At 48.4% G+C, this 19,428-nt stretch overlaps 1 pseudogene; it reads right to left on the reverse strand.

The window, feature by feature from the left end:
* Nucleotides 1-670: 670 nt before the first annotated feature.
* LOC125507296 (CDT1-like protein a, chloroplastic) lies at nucleotides 671-13,445 on the reverse strand (annotated as a pseudogene).
* Between the last annotated feature and the right edge of the window lie 5,983 nt (nucleotides 13,446-19,428).

The following is a 19,428-nucleotide window of genomic DNA, read 5'->3' on the forward strand; positions in this document are numbered from 1 at the left end:
GACCGAGCCGCCGTTTGGACCGGCCGCCGGCGGACCGAACCGGACCGGACCGACCAGCGCCGCGGTCCTCTTTTCAGGCACCGGACCGATGGTGGTGAAGCTCGGGCCGGACCGAGAGGACCGCCCATGCAGGCATATGGCGACGGCGAGCGGCGGTGCATGGTGATGGCGAGCGGCGGCGCACGTCCGCAGGAGTCTAGGCGGCACGGGAAGGAGAAGGAGAGGGAAAATAGCCGCGGGCCTCGCCCTCGCCACGCTCGGCATGGCCGTCTCCAGGCTAGTCGAGAAGAAGCGCATGGACACCTCGAGCGGTGCCGGCGGCGGCGTCACCATCAGGCTCAGCGCGTTCTGGCTGGTGCCCCAGTTCTTGGTGGTGGGCGTCGGCGAGGCGTTCGAAGACCCCCGAGAGGATGAAGTCCATAGGCACGGGTCTGTTCCTGGCGTGGCTCTTGTTGCCTCCTGGTTCCAAAGAAAAAAACTTGTTTCCTCATTTTTTCCTATTTTGTGTCACGTTAATTCTGTTGCCTCGATAGGATTCCACGTTGCAGGTTTGTTGCATGTGCCATATCTACCTTTTTTACAATGTGCATGTTACAAATAAGTAGTGCATGTCACGTATATGTCCACGTTCATTTGTAGTAGATTGACTCGTACATGTTCTGGCCTGCCTCTGATCGGTGGCACGCGTTAATAGGATCGTGGGGAGGCGTAGAGGTAGGAATCGGTCATGATCTCCGAGATGTGTGGATCGCACGGAATAAAAGGAATGAATAACCGCTGAATGCGCGCGTCGCTGAATCGTGTGCTGCGCTGCTTCGGTTAACCGTGAGGGACCAAGCCAAAACCGGACCGGACCGAAGTTTTTTCGAGCTGATATTTGGTAACCGGACCGGCCACTTTATTCAGCGGGCCAGGACCGATCGGTCCGGTCCTCAGCAGGCCACGAGCGGGCCAAAAAGCCTGCTCGTGGCGTCCACCCTGAGAATTGACACAGAATCAGAAGAAATAGATAGCATCATCAGTTGTTAGAATAGTTCAGCTATACATGCCATTCATTGTGTCCCAACTTTGAACTTGAACACAAATGGGTTAATGACTCAACTTGAAACTGGGCAGTGTCTGAACTTGAACATCAACGTCGACAACTACATATCGTCAAGCATCTAGAGACAAGCTTGCACTGATATACTGCAGCATTTCTATCCCCTCGAAACAAAAAGAAAAACATCTGCTATATTTCTAAAGAGGGTGAAATTACCTTGTGCTCCACCCTACCCAACGCCTTACAACCTTTGTCGGACCTCTGCCTAGCTTAGTGTTGTATCAACGCTGAAAAGGAATGTTGTTGGATTTTATGGATTTCTCTTCTCTAGCCAGGAAGCTAAGGGGGGAAGCTAGGGATTTCTGGAAGAACCTTATCTCCCGATTCATTCCTCTTTGTCTCAGTATATACAAACTACATTTACATTTTAACCCTTCTCACTTTACTATTTGCAACTAACTCCTCACAACACTCCCCCTCAAGATGGGGTGAAAATGTCTAAGAGCCCCATCTTGCCACACAACTTAAAGAAGGATACAACACTCACGCCCTTTGTTAATACATCCGCAAGTTGGTCTCCAGTTTTAACAAAATCTACTTGAAGTACTCCCTCATCAAGTTTCTCCTTAATAAAATGTCTATCAATTTCGATATGTTTTGTTCTATCATGCTGAACCGGATTGTTGACAATGTTGATTGCGGCTTGATTATCACAATGGAGCCTGAGTGGTCCTCCTTTAAACAACCGAAGTTCAGTTAATAATAATCGAAGCCATAACAACTCACATAGCCCTGAAGCCATGGATCGCAGCTCTGCTTCTGCCGTGGATCTGGCGACAACACTTTGCTTCTTACTCCTCCAACTGACTAAATTTCCTCCCAAGAAGATGCAATAACCTGAAGTGGATCTCCTGTCATCCAAGCACCCAGCCCAATCAGCGTCTGTGTATCCCTCAACTTCTAGATGCCCATGGTTGGAAAGGAGAGTTCCTTTTCCAGGACAACCTTTGAGATACCGCAGAATTCTATTTACTGCATCTAGATGACCTGATCGAGGATCATGCATATATTTACTCACGAGGCTTACAGCATATGCAATGTCTGGTCTAGTATGGGATAGATAGATTAAACGTCCCACAAGTCTCTGGTATCTCCTCCTATCAACAGGTTCTCCTGAATTGGCTGTAATACGAAGGTTTGGCTCAATTGGTGTGGCAGCTGGTTTACTTTCAAGCATCCTAGTTTCAGCGAGAAGATCAAGCACATATTTCCTTTGAGAGAGATAGATACCTTGAGCTCCATAAGCTACTTCTATTCCCAGGAAGAAGTGGAGGAAGCCAAGGTCTTTGACTTCAAATGACTTCGCCAACATTTTCTTCAAGTTCTTTATCTCCACATCATCATTCCCTGTGATCACAATGTCATCAACATATACGACCAATACGACAGTTTTATTTTCGTGGTGCTTAAAGAAAAGGGTATGGTCAGCATTGCTTTGTCGAAAACCCAAAGTGCAGACTTCCTTGCGAAATCTCCCAAACCAAGCCCTTGGTGACTGTTTAAGTCCATAAAGTGATTTCTTCAATCTACACACTTTACCCATTGTCTCAGGCCCACTGAACCCTGGTGGAATCTCCATATAAACTTCTTCTTTCAAATCTCCATGAAGAAATGCATTCTTCACATCTAGCTGAAACAACTTCCACTTGTTATTTGCTGCCACCGAGATTAAAGCTCTGATGGTGTTCATCTTTGCAACTGGGGCGAAGGTTTCATCATAGTCCACCACATATGTCTGGCTATAACCTTTCGCCACAAGTCTCGCCTTATATCTATCTACTTTCCCTTCGGGTGTATGTTTTATGGTAAACACCCATTTGCAACCTACCACTTTCTTGTTACAAGGAAGTGGAGTAATTACCCATGTATTATTCTTGTCAAGAGCAGACATCTCCTCAAGCATTGCTGCCCTCCATTTTGGGTTTAATTTTGCCTCCTGCCAGTCCCGTGGTAAGGGTTCTGCAGAATCCAGCGCTGCAATAAAGGACTTGTAAGAAGGACCAACAATGTCATAAGAGACATAGTTGGAGACATTATAAGGATCCAATTTAGAGGGCAATTTTCTGGCACTAGCTCGTGGTTGCTTTCTATAAGCTATTGGGACATCAAGGTCGTCATATTGAGAAGAGATGTTACCACTGTCCAAGGAAGGTCCAGTATCACTAGTTTGAACTTGAGTATTATCTTGTTGGTCAGCCTCCTTCTCTTGCTCACCATGTTGCCCATAAGCCTCAGGCTCAGGTTCCAACACTTGCATCCTTTCCTCCTCAATACGATGTCTTCGTGTATACACCTGAATCTCCCTTTCCTCATTTGGTTTTGGCCACCGGAATGCTTCACTTGATGTATCATACTGCTGCTCATGTCTTCGTTCTTGCTCTGTTTCCACTAGAATTACCCCAATTATCATCTTTCTTGATGTTGCATCATCTTCCTCTTCCTTATCTCCCCCTGTCTCACAATCTGCATCTAAATTTTCATTTTCATTAGCAAACAAATCAGGGAAGACATCAGTTAAATCCGTCGGTTCACCATAGAATGGTTCCTACTCCCTAAATACCACATCCATACTCACAAACATTCTCCTTTCAGATGGACACCAACATTTATATCCCTTCTGCTTACCAGAGTACCCCACGAATACACACTTTAACGCCTTTGGATCTAGCTTGCCAACAGATGGTCTATAATCCTTCACAAAACAAACACACCCAAAGACCTTAGGTGGAACCACATATTTTGTTTCACCCGTTAGACACTCTAACTGTTTTTTATAACCAAGTACCCTGGATGGCATTCTATTCATCAAGTAAGCAGCTGTCATTACAGCTTCACCCCACAAAAACTTAGGAACATTCATAGATATCATTATGCAACGAGTGATTTCCAGAAGATGTCTATTCTTCCTTTCTGCCAAACCATTCTGCTCTGAAGTACCTGGACAAGTTGTGTGATGAATAATCCCAAAACTGGATAAGTACTCATCAAATTCCTTGTTCACATACTCCGTGCCATTATCAGTGCGAAATGTTTTCACACAAGCATTATATTGCGTTCTGATCATATTATGAAAATCAACAAAGCATTCAAACACATCGTTCTTGTTCTTCAACACATAAACCCAAGTCACTCTAGTACAACAGTCAATGAAGGTAACAAACGAGCGATATCCATTTAAAGATGGAACTCCACTAGGACCCCACACATCAGAATGTATAACTTGAAGTGGTGTGTCACTTCTATTATCAGACGATGTATAGGAGCTACGTGTTTGTTTACCATATTGACAAGCGTCACATACTAGACTCCCCTGGTTAACTTTACTATAAAGAGCAGGATAAAGCCTACCAAGGGTGACAAAAGACATATGTCCTAGCCTGCGGTGGTGAAGAAGGAATTCGTCAAGTGGTGAAAGGGACGCAACAGCTGCAACCACAGGTGGCACATTATTATCCAGATAATACAGTCCATCATGCATGATCCCCGTCCCAAGTCTTCTTCCAGTCCCAAGTTCCTGAAACAAGCACCATGATGGAAAGAAGATAGCAACACAATTAAGTTCATTTGTGATGCAACTGATGGATAGCAGATTTATTGGGAACGAGGGAACGTGCAAAACAGATGACAAAGACATATCAGTGCTACACATAATTGTCCCTGATCCCATAATGGTTTGGGAGGAGCCATCAGCTAATTTAACGGTTTGCTTATTTAAATCAGGAGTATAGTCAATAAAATTTCTGTAGGAACCAGCCATATGTCTAGATGCACCTGAATCTAATAACCATGGTGCATCAATGGACTTATCTATCATAGTGTGAGACTTGTTACCACCAAAATTTGCTAAGGCAGCAGAGGTAGGCGCTTCAACAGTTGGCTTGTCACCTAGAGAAAGCCCCTTGAATTGACACCACTTCTCCCAATCCTCAGCAGTCATATCAACACTCATAGTTTGGGTGGTATTTTCAGTGATCACCGACGTGTTTGCTTTAGCAGCAGGGCGTGTACCTCGCCCACGGTAGCCTCGTCCTTCAAGCCCACGGCCACAGCCTCTTCCACGCCAGTCCTGCCCTCTTCCTCTGCCGCCTCCCATTAACTCAGGGCATGAAAACTTCAAATGTCCTGGCTGACCGCACTCGAAGCATTTCTTCTCAGTTGTATTTGATCCCGACCTTTGATAATTTCCACCCTCTGCTGCATAGAGTGCTGATCGCCGCTGCATGATACCTTGCATCACTGACCCGGCTGCCTCTAATTTCAACCTGGTTTCGTCACTAATGATAGCTGATATTGCCTGCTCCAGTGTAGGAAGCTTTCCGCTACCATACAGTGCAGCCCTCCTGTTTTCATACTTAGAATGAAGTCCATTTAGGAAGTCCCTCACACGTCTCTTTTCCGTCCACTTGTTAAATTTCTCAATACACTTGCCACACTCCATATCAATTGGATCAAAGTAATCAATCTCACTCCACAATCTCTTCAACTCGGACACATAATCCACAACTGATTTGTCACCCTGACTCAACCCCTGCAGCTCCTTTTGAATTTTACAAGAAAGCATCTCATTACCGACTCCAGAATATGTACCTTTCAGTAGCCGCCAAATTTCTGACGCCTCCTTAATCCTTTCCACCTGCTTAGCAATTTGAGGTGAGACTGAACTCAGCAGCCATGCTCTCACCAATGCGTTGGTCATCTTCCACTTCTGGCCTTCCTTGGAGTTCTCGTCAGCTGGTTTTTCAATTGCCCCATGTATATAGCCCTCTAGACTTCTTGAGACAAGAATTGTCTCTGCGTGCTCTGCCCAACTTGCATAGGTTTCAGACCCATCTAACTTCACCAGGGGCATCTGCAATGGATGAACCTCCTCCTTGACCTCTGCTTCTGGTTTTGAACTCCCTCCTTGCTTGCTCATAGCCTCGAACAACAATCTGTATTTCTCATCCATGGCTTGCAACACCGCTGCAAGCTCCCCTGCCGTGACTCCCGATGGAGCGGCATCCTTGTCACCCATCGTTGCAAACCTCTCCTTGATGTGCTGCTCTGACCTGGTCTTCAGCAGCCCAGAAATCCTCTTGCTTCAGGACCAAGCACACTTGTGACCTTTGGTGCTTCTTTCTCTGTTGCAACACAACAGCAGCTCCTGCCTCCTTCTGGACACAAATCTTGCCCATCAACACCACGCAACCACCTCCAGGGAACACTCTCCTACACCTCTGCTTGGCACCTCCAGCCTGCTTCCACACCTACAGTTCTGCTCGCCTCCAAATCAGTGGCTCTCCACCAACTGCTGCCCCAACCGTACACAATCCTTGCGCTGGCTCTCTCTGCCGGCGACACCCTTGCCGAGGCTTCCAATTTCGAGCAGCCTGCACAAGGCTACAAGCAGGAGCACCACTCCCAGGTCGCACAGCCACCAGCTTCAACTCCAACCCGCTGAACCGCCTCACACCCTGGCCGCAGCTCCTTCTATTCGCTCCAGTCCACCACCAGAAGCACTCCTCTTCTCTCTTCGACAACAGCAAGGAGCGCCACCATTCCCTTGGTCGCCGGCGGCGGCTACAGCACCTGCTCTGACACCATGTTGTTGGATTTTGTGGATTTCTCTTCTCTAGCCAGGAAGCTAAGGGGGGAAGCTAGGGATTTCTGGAAGAACCTTATCTCCCGATTCATTCCTCTTTGTCTCAGTATATACAAACTACATTTACATTTTAACCCTTCTCACTTTACTATTTGCAACTAACTCCTCACAACAAGGAACATTAACACACATGAGGATGTCTGGGAATGATGGGATATGTAGCTTCCGTGATTTTCATGACAATGTATGCATCTGAGTTTCTTAGCACGAATTAGAACATGTATGTATGCATCTGATGAGAAATATTTACCAGCAGAGGACATCTCCCTTGCTAGAAGTCTTCTCACAAATCCACTCTGGAACAAACTCTAGCAGTAGTTTCAGTTGCTCTTCAACTTCACCTGCAGATTTAGTAGTTTCAACATCAGGATTCACATCACAGAGAACAAGCTGAAGCGACAAACATAGAAAGCACAGCTCACGCTTACCCTTGTCCACAATCTTCGGGTTGCTTTCGATGATCGTGCGGATGAGCTCATGCTTTGTCAGTACATACCGCTGCCTCGACTGGTAGATAAGGAAGATGATGTCAAAGGTGCTTGGCAGGCATGATGTAATCTTCTGCCGTTGAACCTGGTCAGCAATGCCTGTTTCCAATTCCTCCAAAGCCCTCTGCTCCTTCTCCTATACCTATAAGTAACACAAGTGCTATCCTTTTTCCATACAGCAAAACTTAGTAGATAAATGATCAGTATGAGCATGAACTTACTGATTGCAATAGGGACTTTGGCAGGAAACTTAGCAACTCATCATCACCATCGCCTGCAGATATGCTTGTGCTTGGGTTCTGTGCTTCCATAATGCTTGCATCCTTTGTAGGTGTCATGAAGAACTTGGCTCTAGCTGAACGCTTGACCGATTTTAGAGGTGGCGTGTCGCACACAGTAGCAGAGGTTGGCCTCTTTGGGGTCTCAAGTTTGGTGTGGCGTAGAGACAAACTTGGAAGGAGTCCCTTCTGTGACACCAAACCTGAGTGCAACATCATTGGCACCTTTCTCTTGCACTTGGGACTCATGATCTATGCCACTAGAAGTAGAACTGAGCACTGACTTGCTGCTCAATGGAGATGGAGCAGTAGACTCGGCCTTTGGCGGTAGACTGGTTGCACTGGCAGTTGACGGGCAGGTTGAAGATCTCTGTGAGAACCTTCTCTTGAAGGTTTGTGACATGTGTGACATCCTAGCAGAATGCTGTTGAGCCAGACTTGGTGATGGCATAGCAGATTCGGCTTCAGTAACAACTCTTGGTGTGATCTGAGCCACACTTGAATTCGTCTGAATAAATGGATACAGCAGCTCATGCTCCGGGATGTCATCTCCCTGAAAAAGGATAAATTCTAAAAAGGCGTTGCTCGCGTCCCTCGCGTCGCTCTCGCGGGCGGTGGCGGGGGAACCCTAGCCCCCACCCCGCGCCCGGTGCGCGTCGGCGGCGGCGGGGCCCTTCTTCTCCTCCCGGCGTGCGGCTGTAGCGCGAGATGCGGTGGCGCGGCGGAGTCTTGGCTAATGTGGCGAGGGCGCATCGTGTGGCGCGGCGGCCAGACGACAGTGTGAGGGGGTGGCCAGGCCGTGGCGGCTGCGCGAGGGGTTGGCTTCGGGGCGGCGGCGCGGGCACGGATCCATCGTGGATCTGGTCCTGCAGGCGCGGTCTCGGCCTCCCCTGCTCGGCCGGCGGGTCTCGGTGGGGGGACTTCTCCTTGCTGAGATCTGGCAGCAGCGGCCTGGATCATCCAGATCCCGGCAAGGATGGCGGCGACCCGTGCATGAGGGATGGCGGTCTTCGATCAGATCTGAGTGAAAACCTGCTATTGGCTATTGCCAAGGCCGACGATGGAGACGTTGTCCGCGTCGTTTCCTTCTTGAAGGCATCGCCGAGGAGAAGTTCAAGGCCACTCTCTGCTACCTCCAGGGAAACCCTAGATCAGTAGATCGGATGACGGCGGCTCTCTGGTGTTGTTTCCTCCTTGAGGGCGTCATTCTTGGAGGTGCACACGGGCTCAAGGGACCAGAGGACGACGTCTTTGTTGGAGCGGTGCTTGATCTGACACATCGATGGTGGCGGATCTCGGCAGCGTGGCGCTGTGGAGATTCGACATCTGATGCGCGGAGATGGACTCGTGCAGGAGGAGGAAGCTGTCTGGCATCATGGTGGCGTTGATGGCAGAGAGGGATGGCAAGGTCGGTGTATCAGTTCCGCTCTGAGGATGGACCGAGGGATGATGGAGGTGACGGCCCTTGAAGCGTGCGGTGCTCACTCGGAGTGTGCCAGATCGGTGTGGGACCCAATCCAGGTAGTGACTTGGACGGGGCACCCGGCTTTAGATGTTAGGCTTTCGTGCGATGTCTGTTTGGTATTAGGCCCGGACATTCGGCATGCCTTCATCAAGGGGATAGGAGTAGCAACGGTGTTGTCAAGATGGTGGCTTCAGGCTTATTGATGTATCACCTTGTGTGGTTTTTATCTATATTTATATCTATCTATCTATATCTATACCTACTATTAAAGGGAATAGGTATTCTTGGTTTGGTTTAGTACTTTACGTTTGGTTTACACACGTTAAGCGATTTGGGTCAGTTAATTGTATGTTGATGGGCCTTTTATGGGCTTTCATAGAGAGACCGCGAAAAATAATTGGGTCAAAATAAATCAACATTGTGGGAATTGAACACAAGACCTTCTGTCTATCTCTTAGATGTAACAACCAAAGACTTATGCACCTTTCATATTTACTAATTCCAACTCACTCTAAATATACGAGTGGCAGTCATCATGTTTATTTATTTTTTTTGCGAGAAAAGGAGTTGATATTAAAACGGCCAAATTACTGAAAGGTCGACACAGAAAAGGAAATTACAACCAAACCCCTCTGCAACCCGACTACGCCGGCACCGTGGACGAGCCGGTGACGCGCCGTTCGCCGCTGCTCACTGACGCCTTGGATCGAAGCAGCCCCCGGGCAAAACAGGAAGTCTCCGATCAACGGTCCCTGAGGACCTACACCCATGGCCGTCGTCATCGTCGCACCGCTCAACATCGCCTTCCTTCTCCAGATCTTCAACCGCCGGAATCGCCATCCCTCAATCTCCGGCACGGGGGAACCATGCACGGCCTCTCCATCAAGCAGCGAGCACGAAGAAAGGAGCTGGTCCACCGCGGAGCTCCACCGAAACTTCACCGTCGAAGGGGAGACCAACACCTGCAAAAAGCCGATCCAGTCGCACTGCCGCCTCCACGACGCCACCGGCTGGCTCCCTAGGCACTCCTACACTATGTACACGCTGCAAATCGGGCCTCCCCCACCCTCCCGCCGTAGGAGCGTCCAGCGGAGCGCGAGGGAACCGCCGATTCGGCAACTGCGCGGTGGAGAGCCCGGGGTTCGCACAAATCGCCCTTCGTTCCTGTAGATGGTGAAGGGTGAGGTCCAAGGCTCATGTTTAGGGAGAGCTAATTAAGCGAATGAGCTAATAAAGGAAGGATTGTGGGCTTAAATATAATACTTAAACAAATGTGACTAATTAAAGAAATAATTATGAGTAAATCGGTGGAATAACTATTAGAAAGATTGTGGTCTTAATAAATTCTACATGAAGGATTTGAGGTGAAAAGGTAGGATAATTAAAAGAAAAGATCTATACGCCTTAATGTGTTGGGGCTACTAAATTAGAAAAGGAAGGATTTGATTCCCGACTAAAACGGGTGAGGACTTCATGGTAATTAATGAAAGGATCATACTTAAATGTCATCAAAAAAAGATTGTATTTAAATGAAATTAGTGGGACATTACGCCCCGCAAAGAAAATATGAACACGACTAAATTGCGACGTATTTTTTTATGTTCATTTTGTAGAAGGACAATGCTGGGTTGCAACATGTTCTTTATAATGAATCCGATGTTGTGGGACATTATGCTTGTGCAAAACATTAATTTTTCCCCGTTGCAACACACAGGCATATGTGCTAGTGAATAATTAATAATATGGTTGCATGCATCGTCCAGATGCAGAGGCCGAGGGTACATCCTCCTTTTCTAAAAAAAATCTCCCTGAATAATATATTACAAACACCATGAGTGGTTACTTAATACCAATTATGTATACACCAACTAGTACATTTACTTGACTAGAACTATAAGTCATACAGTTACTGAACGGTACTCATATGACAATAAACTTACACAAGTAACTATGTTGAAACTCCCCCGACCCCGATCGTGACCGCGTCGCCCCCGTGGGAGACCGGCCACGTCTCCCCCCTTCCCCGCGAGCACTTCCCCTCTCTCCTCCACCTCCCTGCCGCCGTCGCCGGCGCCTGCCGCGGGCCTGGCCAGGGCGACGTTGGTGGCGGCGGCCCCCTGGCCCTTCCCCATCCAGGGTTTCTCCGGCGCGGGACGGAGCGGCTCCGGGTGGTGCACTCGGGCAGCGGCGGTCCTGCGCGGTGGTAGGGGCTCCTTACGCGGGCGGGGGCGAGCTCTAGGCGGCGGCGGGGCAGCGTGGTGCCCGCCTGGCCCAGATCTGGCACTTCGGTCCCCATCTGGGTCGGTGGCTTGCGTGGCGTCGGCGTGGCTCTCAGGAGGTGGTGGTGGTGTGTCGGGCTAGTGGCGGCTCGGCTACCGGCGTGCAGCAGCGCGGTGGTCAGAGCTTTGCGGTCCCATTATCGGCCCGGACAGGCCCGGGTGGCCTGGTTTGCCTCGGCTGCGGCGTCTGGTCGACAATCCGCATCGGTTCTAGAGGCAGAGGCCTACGGCGCGACGTCAGTGGAGACGGTTCCCTCCTGTTCGGCTCCGGTCCTTCCGTCCATGCCATCTAGGAGCATCTTGCCTCTGCTCTCTTGACCTCATGGTGGTGTTCGCAGCAAGACGGTGTGGATGGGTCCTAGATCGTGGTGGCGCGTGCTTGCGGGTGGCAAGATGGTGGGTTGGCTCCGTTCTAGTGGGTGCCGGGGCATGTGGGTGCAGGAGAAATCCCTGCCGGTTCTTTTCCGGCTCCGACATGGTGACGCCGATGGGTGCCACCCTTCCTTCCTGAAGGGCGTCGATGCTACCCATCCCCCGCTCCCCTTCTATGTGCCGGGGAAAACCCTAGGACTTGTCCGGACAGCAGCGTCGTTGGCGTCGCATTTCTCCTTGGAGGTGTTGTTTTGGTACGCAGTGGTCCGGTGCCATGGCGAGTGGTGGGACGTAGATGGAGGGCGCAATGGTGGCGGACCATCTGTGCTTGTCGAGCTGTCGTTGTTGGCATTTTGGTCTTCTTCTTCTTCCTTTTGGGCTTGATGTGCCATTCGCCCCGGCAGTTACCTTGTGATCGGTGTTCGGGCTTTTTAATATAAAGCGGGGGGAAACCTTATTTCATACTATGTTGAAAGCGTGATAGATACAAGATGGTCATACATCAGGATGTTTTCTAAAAAAATCCACAAGTCTCTGCCTGAACATCCTTCTCAAGGCCGAGTACCCGGTCCCCCTTGTGCATCGAACTCTCCTCAATTGAATCGACCAATAGGTTCACCTGAAGATCAGGCTTCATACAACAAGTCTTCTGGTCGCCCAAAAGGATCTTATTGATGACAATTGCCTAGGGCATTATGTACTTGAGCTGCGCGAAATGGCCATAGGTAAACCTCCTGCAGACAGAATTATGAGAAGTAGAGAGTGGATCATGGAAATCAAACACAGCAGCAATTATCTGATTATTGTGTCAAAATAGGCCAGTACCTCTCAGCCTTTTCTGAATGCTAGTGCAGATGTTGGGGAATGTTGCCATGGATCCCTTCATGCGGAGGAGCCGGGTGGAGGTCTCGAAGCAGTTGAAGAACTTGCAGAGCATCTCATAGCTGACGAAGGACGTAATTTTTTAGAAATTAACAGTAGTGCAGAAAAAAAGATACTGGAAATTATCAGGGTGAATTTTGCATCCAGGGGACGAATCTAATGTCACCTGCATCACAGAAACAATATGTACATACTGTTGTTGGTTTTACTGAAACGATGATTATCCGAACTTAGGAAAAGGATTCAGTTTGGGGGCACAAACAATAAACCGAACTAGGTCCAAAGTTAATCAGAGAACATGTTGGCATCCTTGGAGAAATCCTAGTTCCAGACCAGGCGTGGTAAAGGGCATTACAGAATTGATAATTCTCAGCTCGATGTTGGTTTTAAACTTTTACTAGACTCATATTGATCTTAATCTAAAGAAAAGATGTCAAACTTCGCATCCAGAGTATAAGTCAGCAAATTGAAAGCTGGACTGAATTTTCTGGACGTTAACAGGGTATCAACATGTTTCCTGCAGATATGTGACAGTTACCTCTCCGGCAGCTTGACCTCGGGCCTGCGCTTGACGGAGTTGCGGCCGGCACCAGCTCCCACGCCGAGCTCCCTCTCAACAGACTCGAGCGCGTCAACCACCGCGGGGCCCCAGCCCGCCCGCTGCTGCAACTCGAGCGCCGCCCGCCGCCCCGCCGTGCCTCCGGCGCCCTGCCGCCGCTGCCCCCGCTCCGCGGAAAGGGCCGCGGCTCCATCTTCTCCGGTGTCAACAGATCCGCCGCCGCGACAAGCTTCTTCTTCATCTTTTCCGGCGTCCCGAGGCCCGAGCTGGTCTACGAGGTGACAGCGACGACCGACCTCTTCACCTTGCACAGCGACCCGGCGCCGGAACCCTCCGCTGCGGTCGTCCTGGGCTTCTTGGATGGGGTGGCCTCGTCCATCGCGAGGGGGAGGGCGCGTAGGGTTCGGCGTTCGGCGGCGGAGGAGGATCTCTCGTATTGGGGAGGCGTTTTAAACTTTTTTCCGGTTCCGGGTTGGGATCGGGGGCTGGAGTTTTGGCGGGAGGCAACGGCGAGTGGATGGCGCGAAGCGACGTCGGAGTGCTTTTGAGTGGATGGCGGGAGACAACTGTTTTCCCACCGAAAGTTGTTCCAGTTTAAATTTATCACATTTTTTTGGACTCAGATTATGTGCTTTTGAGTGGTCTCAATCTTCTTTGAGGCTCTCGGTTCCGTTCTAAAACTTTCTTGACCACTCCAATCCCCAATTTTGTCCCGTTCCTTTCTGCGAATGAGTCAAGTCAAATCCTAACCAAATCTATTGAAAGACTTTATCAAAGAACAAAAATAAATAGATCTAGACATATAAGTCAGTCGAGATATAGAAATTATTACTAGCGGCTGATTTAGAGCACGTTGATTTTGCCAGTCTCATGCGAATTTGCTCCCAATTGACATGTGCCTAAACAAATGAAAATATGAAAATGATGTGGCATGCATGAAATGTTGCAGCTGATGAGTTTATAAGAAAACTACTACTACCCCTAAACAAAAAAAAAATGTAAACTGCAAATCTAGAATTTTAAATATAGACATTCACTTATTTCTTGGCCAACTCGAGTTCCTGACAAACAAATACCAATTTGTACTACACTCATCGTGGATCTCCAAGAAAAGGGCTGTCTTTCAAGCATCACCACCTTGAAACGACCATAACAACTTTTTTAATAGCAAACCTTTCAGATTTTCCAGAACATCAAGTAAGTTGGTTCTGTTGGCTGATCTTTGCTCTTCAACTGCAGCATTAATGCATGATTGCCTTCCATACACCATCCATGGTTTTTGCATTCTACTTCTTCGAAAAGCTTTCCAATTGTATTACACGTACATACAAGCCATGACACAAGTGCATCATCATCAAGGTATGTTCTCTTCACCACCATATAGGTTGGTGTTCTCGCGTACTTGAGGAGGATTCTCCTTGTTAACTAGTAGGTTAGGCATCTAATGGTTGTATTCTGCCATGTCATCTTCTCTTGGACCTTTAACACTCTACCCTTCAGTCAAATCACAAGCATAAAACTCACATTGCTTGTTGAGAAATTTTATGGTACCTTAGAACATCTCTAGTAGATCCCTCCAAAGTTATATTTGACGAGAAAAAAATGTTTTTAGGGGATTAAGCACCTTCGAGCTGATCCCTTATACTCAGATTTCCCTAAATTTTTAACTTTTCACACTAAAACCTCCCCATTTCCTTACATATAGTGCGGAGAGTGTGGATTGGTTGTACTACAATACCACTATAGCCATTCAGTTTGCATCAACATTCGTACTATCCTTGTATAGATATTTCTTGTTTTTGTTTCTTGTAAACAAGAGAACATTCGACATTGAAACTATGCAGGTCAACTATACACAAGTCCCATTCATTGTATAAAATGTTTTCATTTTTTTTGAAGAAACATAAATTTGTCAAATTTCAAATTTTGAATGACTTGTATCATTTAAGAAAAATCATATCGTGCCAAAAAATCTGAAAACATGTCTGCACATGGTTCTATCTGTGTGATGTTGAACTGCAAAGTTTCGAGTTCTTTTATTCGGGAGAAACAAAAAAAAGTTTGGTTGCACAATCTTTGATGCAAAAATGGATGGTGAGGATACACTGTACATTGGTATGGTGGTACAATGAGAACTTTCCCTCTAGAGAAGCCAAGTCGCCACCTTAACGCACACCCTGGACCACCACCATCTACCTTAACCCTTGCCGTGTGTGGCGCCTTCCCTAAGCCCCGCCGCATCCCTGATAACCTGTCCCCCACTTCCGGGCAGATTCCTCCTTGCCGCCGCCGCTGTCACGATGGCTGGATACATGGCCGCAAGCCCCGATGTGGCCAACTTGGGGAAGTGGATGGTGGTCTGCGGATAAGCCCGCAGCGGCCGACTGGCAGAGTGATCCTTTTCCACAACGATCGTGGCCGAGATCCCCGCCGCTCACATTGGCTCGGCGTTGAGCTTCCTGCTGTATTGTATGCACGCCAACGAGTCATCGCGCGAGAGTAGTGGCTTCGTCGGGTCGGATGGCAACGTCAACATCAACGGCCCTGGTGCCGCTCCAATTCCAGCGAGCCCCCTGGTGCTCCTGTGCGACTGCAAGTACCCGGTCATTAATAAAACTCCGTTCACACTGTTTCTTGCGGTGGCCAAGAAAGCTAAGCATAATCCAAATCCTTTTTATGTCTGCAATAGGGTGTAGGCATTCCGTCACTCAAAACATCATACAAACACAGGAACAATTTACTTGCAGCACAACGATATGGGTCGATCCAGTCAAGCTTTATGGAAATCAAATGCTTGACTGTTACTACTGATCACTGAGAGAGAAGCAAGATGACGCACTAGACGAACGCTTGAAGCAATGCCAAATCAATAGGAAACAAAATGCCGCCAAACTACAAAGTCTTTATGATGCATCTAGCGTCGTAGGAGAACGTGTGGAGGTCTTTGGTGAGACTCCATCGGTTCTCGCGGGACTCTGTCGGTGTTGGTCTTTGGTGGACCTGTTTGGATCTGCTCTTTGTCTGTCTTGGTTTGGGTGTTTACAGGTTTGATGCTTTCGATCTACGACTTTTTGATTGACGATGTTTGCTGCCCTGGTGCGTTGGTCCTATGTGGTCTTAGCACGATGACTTTCCAACTATGTACTACAACAAGGTTTGTCCGGCTCTGGTGAGCGAGGGGCGATGATGGCATCACGCATTTGGCTCCACTACTAGGAAAAGGGCTATAGATAGGATTGACACTAATGGCGCACCAGGGAACTAGTGCGCCACTACTATATACTAATGGCGCACCAGTTGGTGATGTGCCATTAGTGTGGAAGACACTAATGGCGCACCGGAAAATAGGTGCGCCATTAGTGATAATTTTTTTTCATTTTTACATACATACTAATGACGCATCCTACCGAACTAGTAATGGCGCACCTGATAGGGAGTGCGCCAGTACTGAATTTTTTTATTCTTTTTTTTGCAAAACTACTAATGGCGCACCGCCTCACAGTGCGCCATTACTAATTTAAACTACTAATGGCGCACCCTGTAAAAGTGCGCCATTAGTGTATTTTTTTTACTTTTCTGCAAAATTACTAATGCCGCACCACCTGCAGGTGCGTCATTAGTAACCAGGGTTACTAATGGCGCATTTGCAGGTGGTGCGCCATTAGTAACCTGGGACCCCAACAAGATATTTTGGATAGCCACACCTACCCACTCACTTTCCCCACTTCATTCCCTCCACCTCCTTCTCCAAGCTTTCGGCTGCCTCCTCCTCCTCACCTCATTTCCACCATAGATTCATCAAAATTAATTAGTGAAATTACCTTTTTTTGATAGGTAAGTAAGGGGAAAGCTATCTTCATGATGTAGATCTACTTTTTTTCTCCTTAGCTCGCTCCAACAACGTGTACATGCACTTTTTGTGGCCTAGCTAGATCTATGTATGTTTATGGTGTTGCATGTGTTTGTGGTGTTGCATATATGTTTGTGTTTGCAGGTACCGGTATTTGAAATGCGATAGTTGCCAATATTTTGCCGGAATGTTGATTCATTTCCGTTTCGGCGAGAATTTTGGCAGTATGCATTCTTTTTGGTCCTATTTTTTAAGGAAGGTCATGCCAAATTTTTTCTTGGTTCTAAAATATCGTTTTGCTCTACCCCGCAGGCGACCATGGTCCGCACGATGACCGAAGGCATCGTGAATAGATTTTTGAGCTCCGCGAAGGCCGAGATGCTTCAAAAGAACGAGACGGAGATAAGATGTCCATGTCGAAGATGCAAGCTGAAGAGCCTTATTGCGGACCCGGATTCCGGGCAGGTGCGGGACCACCTGCTCTTGCGTGGTTTCATGGATAGCTATCGGTGGCAAGGTGATGAAGATGACTATGAAGTTGTCCATGGGGGCCGGGCAAGAAATGAGGAAGGGCAATAAGACAAGTACCACCGCGGCGAGGGCGGGCGAGAAGACGAAGAATCTCCAGGACATGATCACGACGGTGATGCTGTACACAGTCATCATGTAGAAGATGTCGTACATGATGATGAGGATGATCAAGACGAAGGGCATGATCGTGAAGATGAAGATGCCGGAGCAGACGACGATGGAGGCTGGGTGTAGGACCCTCATATTCAAGAGCTGCTTCTTAAGCAAACGGATAACGCAAGAGCTACCGCCCGAGAGAAAGCCAAGCTGGGTCAACTGGAGATAGACGTGGTTACTCCATTGTATGAAGGATGCAGGCCCGAGGATACCCGCCTGAAAGTAACGCTCATGGCTCTGGAGATGAAGGTAAAACACAAAATGACCGACGCATGCTTCGACGAGAACATGTCATTCTGGCACGAACGTCTTCCCAAGGGGAACAAGTGCCCGACCAGTTTCGAGGAGGCGAAGAAAATCGTGTGTCCTCTGGATTTATCGCACGTGAAATACCATATGTGCATGAACAATTGCATCATTTATCGGGACGAGCACGCGGAGTCTACCATATGTCCGGTGTGCGGCGTCACTCGATACAAGAAGAGGAAGAAAGCTCCTCGAAAATCGATGTGGTACTTTCCGATCACTCCTCATCTGCAGAGGTATTTTCACGAACCCTAAGGTAGCAAAGCTCCTGCGTTGGCACGCGGATAGGGAGGAGAAGAAGCGGGAAGATGACAGAAATGATCCGGAGATAAATAAAAAAGACAAGATGCTGAGTCACCCTAAGGATGCGAGCCAGTGGCAAGCGTTGAACTTCGAATACCCAGAATTTGAGAAGGATCCAAGGAACATCGTGTTGGGCGCGAGCACCGATGGAGTCAATCCGTTTGGTAGCCAGAGAAGCACACATAGCACCTGGCCTGTGTTTGTGTGGATGTACAACCTTCCCCCCTGGTTGTGCATGAAGAGAAAGTACATTCACATGAGTATACCGGTACACGCTGTGGAAAACGCCAGCCAATACGTGGGACGCCGCAGAGAAAGAATATTTCCCTATGAGAGCCGCACTGCTCACGACGGTGCACGACTATCTCGGTTACGGATATCTCGTGGGGCAGGTAGTCCACGGATTTTCTGGATGCGTAAGGTGCATGGATGACACAACGTATCGCCAGCTAGATAGAGATCCCGGGTCTTCGAAAACCGTGTTCATGGGGCATCGAAGGTGGCTTCGCGACGATGACCCATGAAAGAAACGAAGGATCTGTTCGATGGTGAAACCGAACCCAGAAAACGCCCGCGTATGACGAGCGGCGAGGAAATAGACGAGCTGTTGAAAAATTGGAAAGATTGTCCACTGCCGGAAAAGAAGCAAAAGGCGCCAGAGCCGGGAAAGAAGCGAAAGGCGCCAGAGCCACTGCTGAAGGTATGGAAAACGAGGTCTGTTTTCTGGGACTTGCCGTACTGGAAGATCCACCATGTGCCTCACAGCCTTGATGCCATGCATATCACGAAGAACGTGTGCGAGAGTCTGCTTGATACCTTGCTCAACATGCCAGAGAGGACCAAAGATGGGCCGAAAGCAAGGGCAGACTTGAAATCAATGGGCATCAGGCAGGAGCTTCACGCTAATGATGATGATGATGATGAGGCGAAGCAGGACACAGAAACTCGTCGCAAAGGCAAAAAGGCCAAGAAGACCGAGAGTGACTACCCTCCCGCGTGCTTCACTCTAAGTCAGGAGGAGATCGAGCAGTTTTTCACCTGCCTCGTAGGAGTAAAACTTCCTTACGATTATGCGGGGAAGATAAGCATATACCTAGACCCAGCGAAGCAGAAGTTCAGCGGGATGAAGTCTCATGACTGTCACGTGCTGATGACGCAGATACTTCCAGTTGCAATCCGTGGGATCATGGACGCGCACGTCCGTGAAACGCTATTT

Source organism: Triticum urartu, chromosome 5A, assembly GCF_056163025.1.
Source record: "Triticum urartu cultivar PI428250 chromosome 5A, HENAU_Tu73, whole genome shotgun sequence".
Classification (NCBI taxonomy): Eukaryota; Viridiplantae; Streptophyta; class Magnoliopsida; order Poales; family Poaceae; genus Triticum; species Triticum urartu.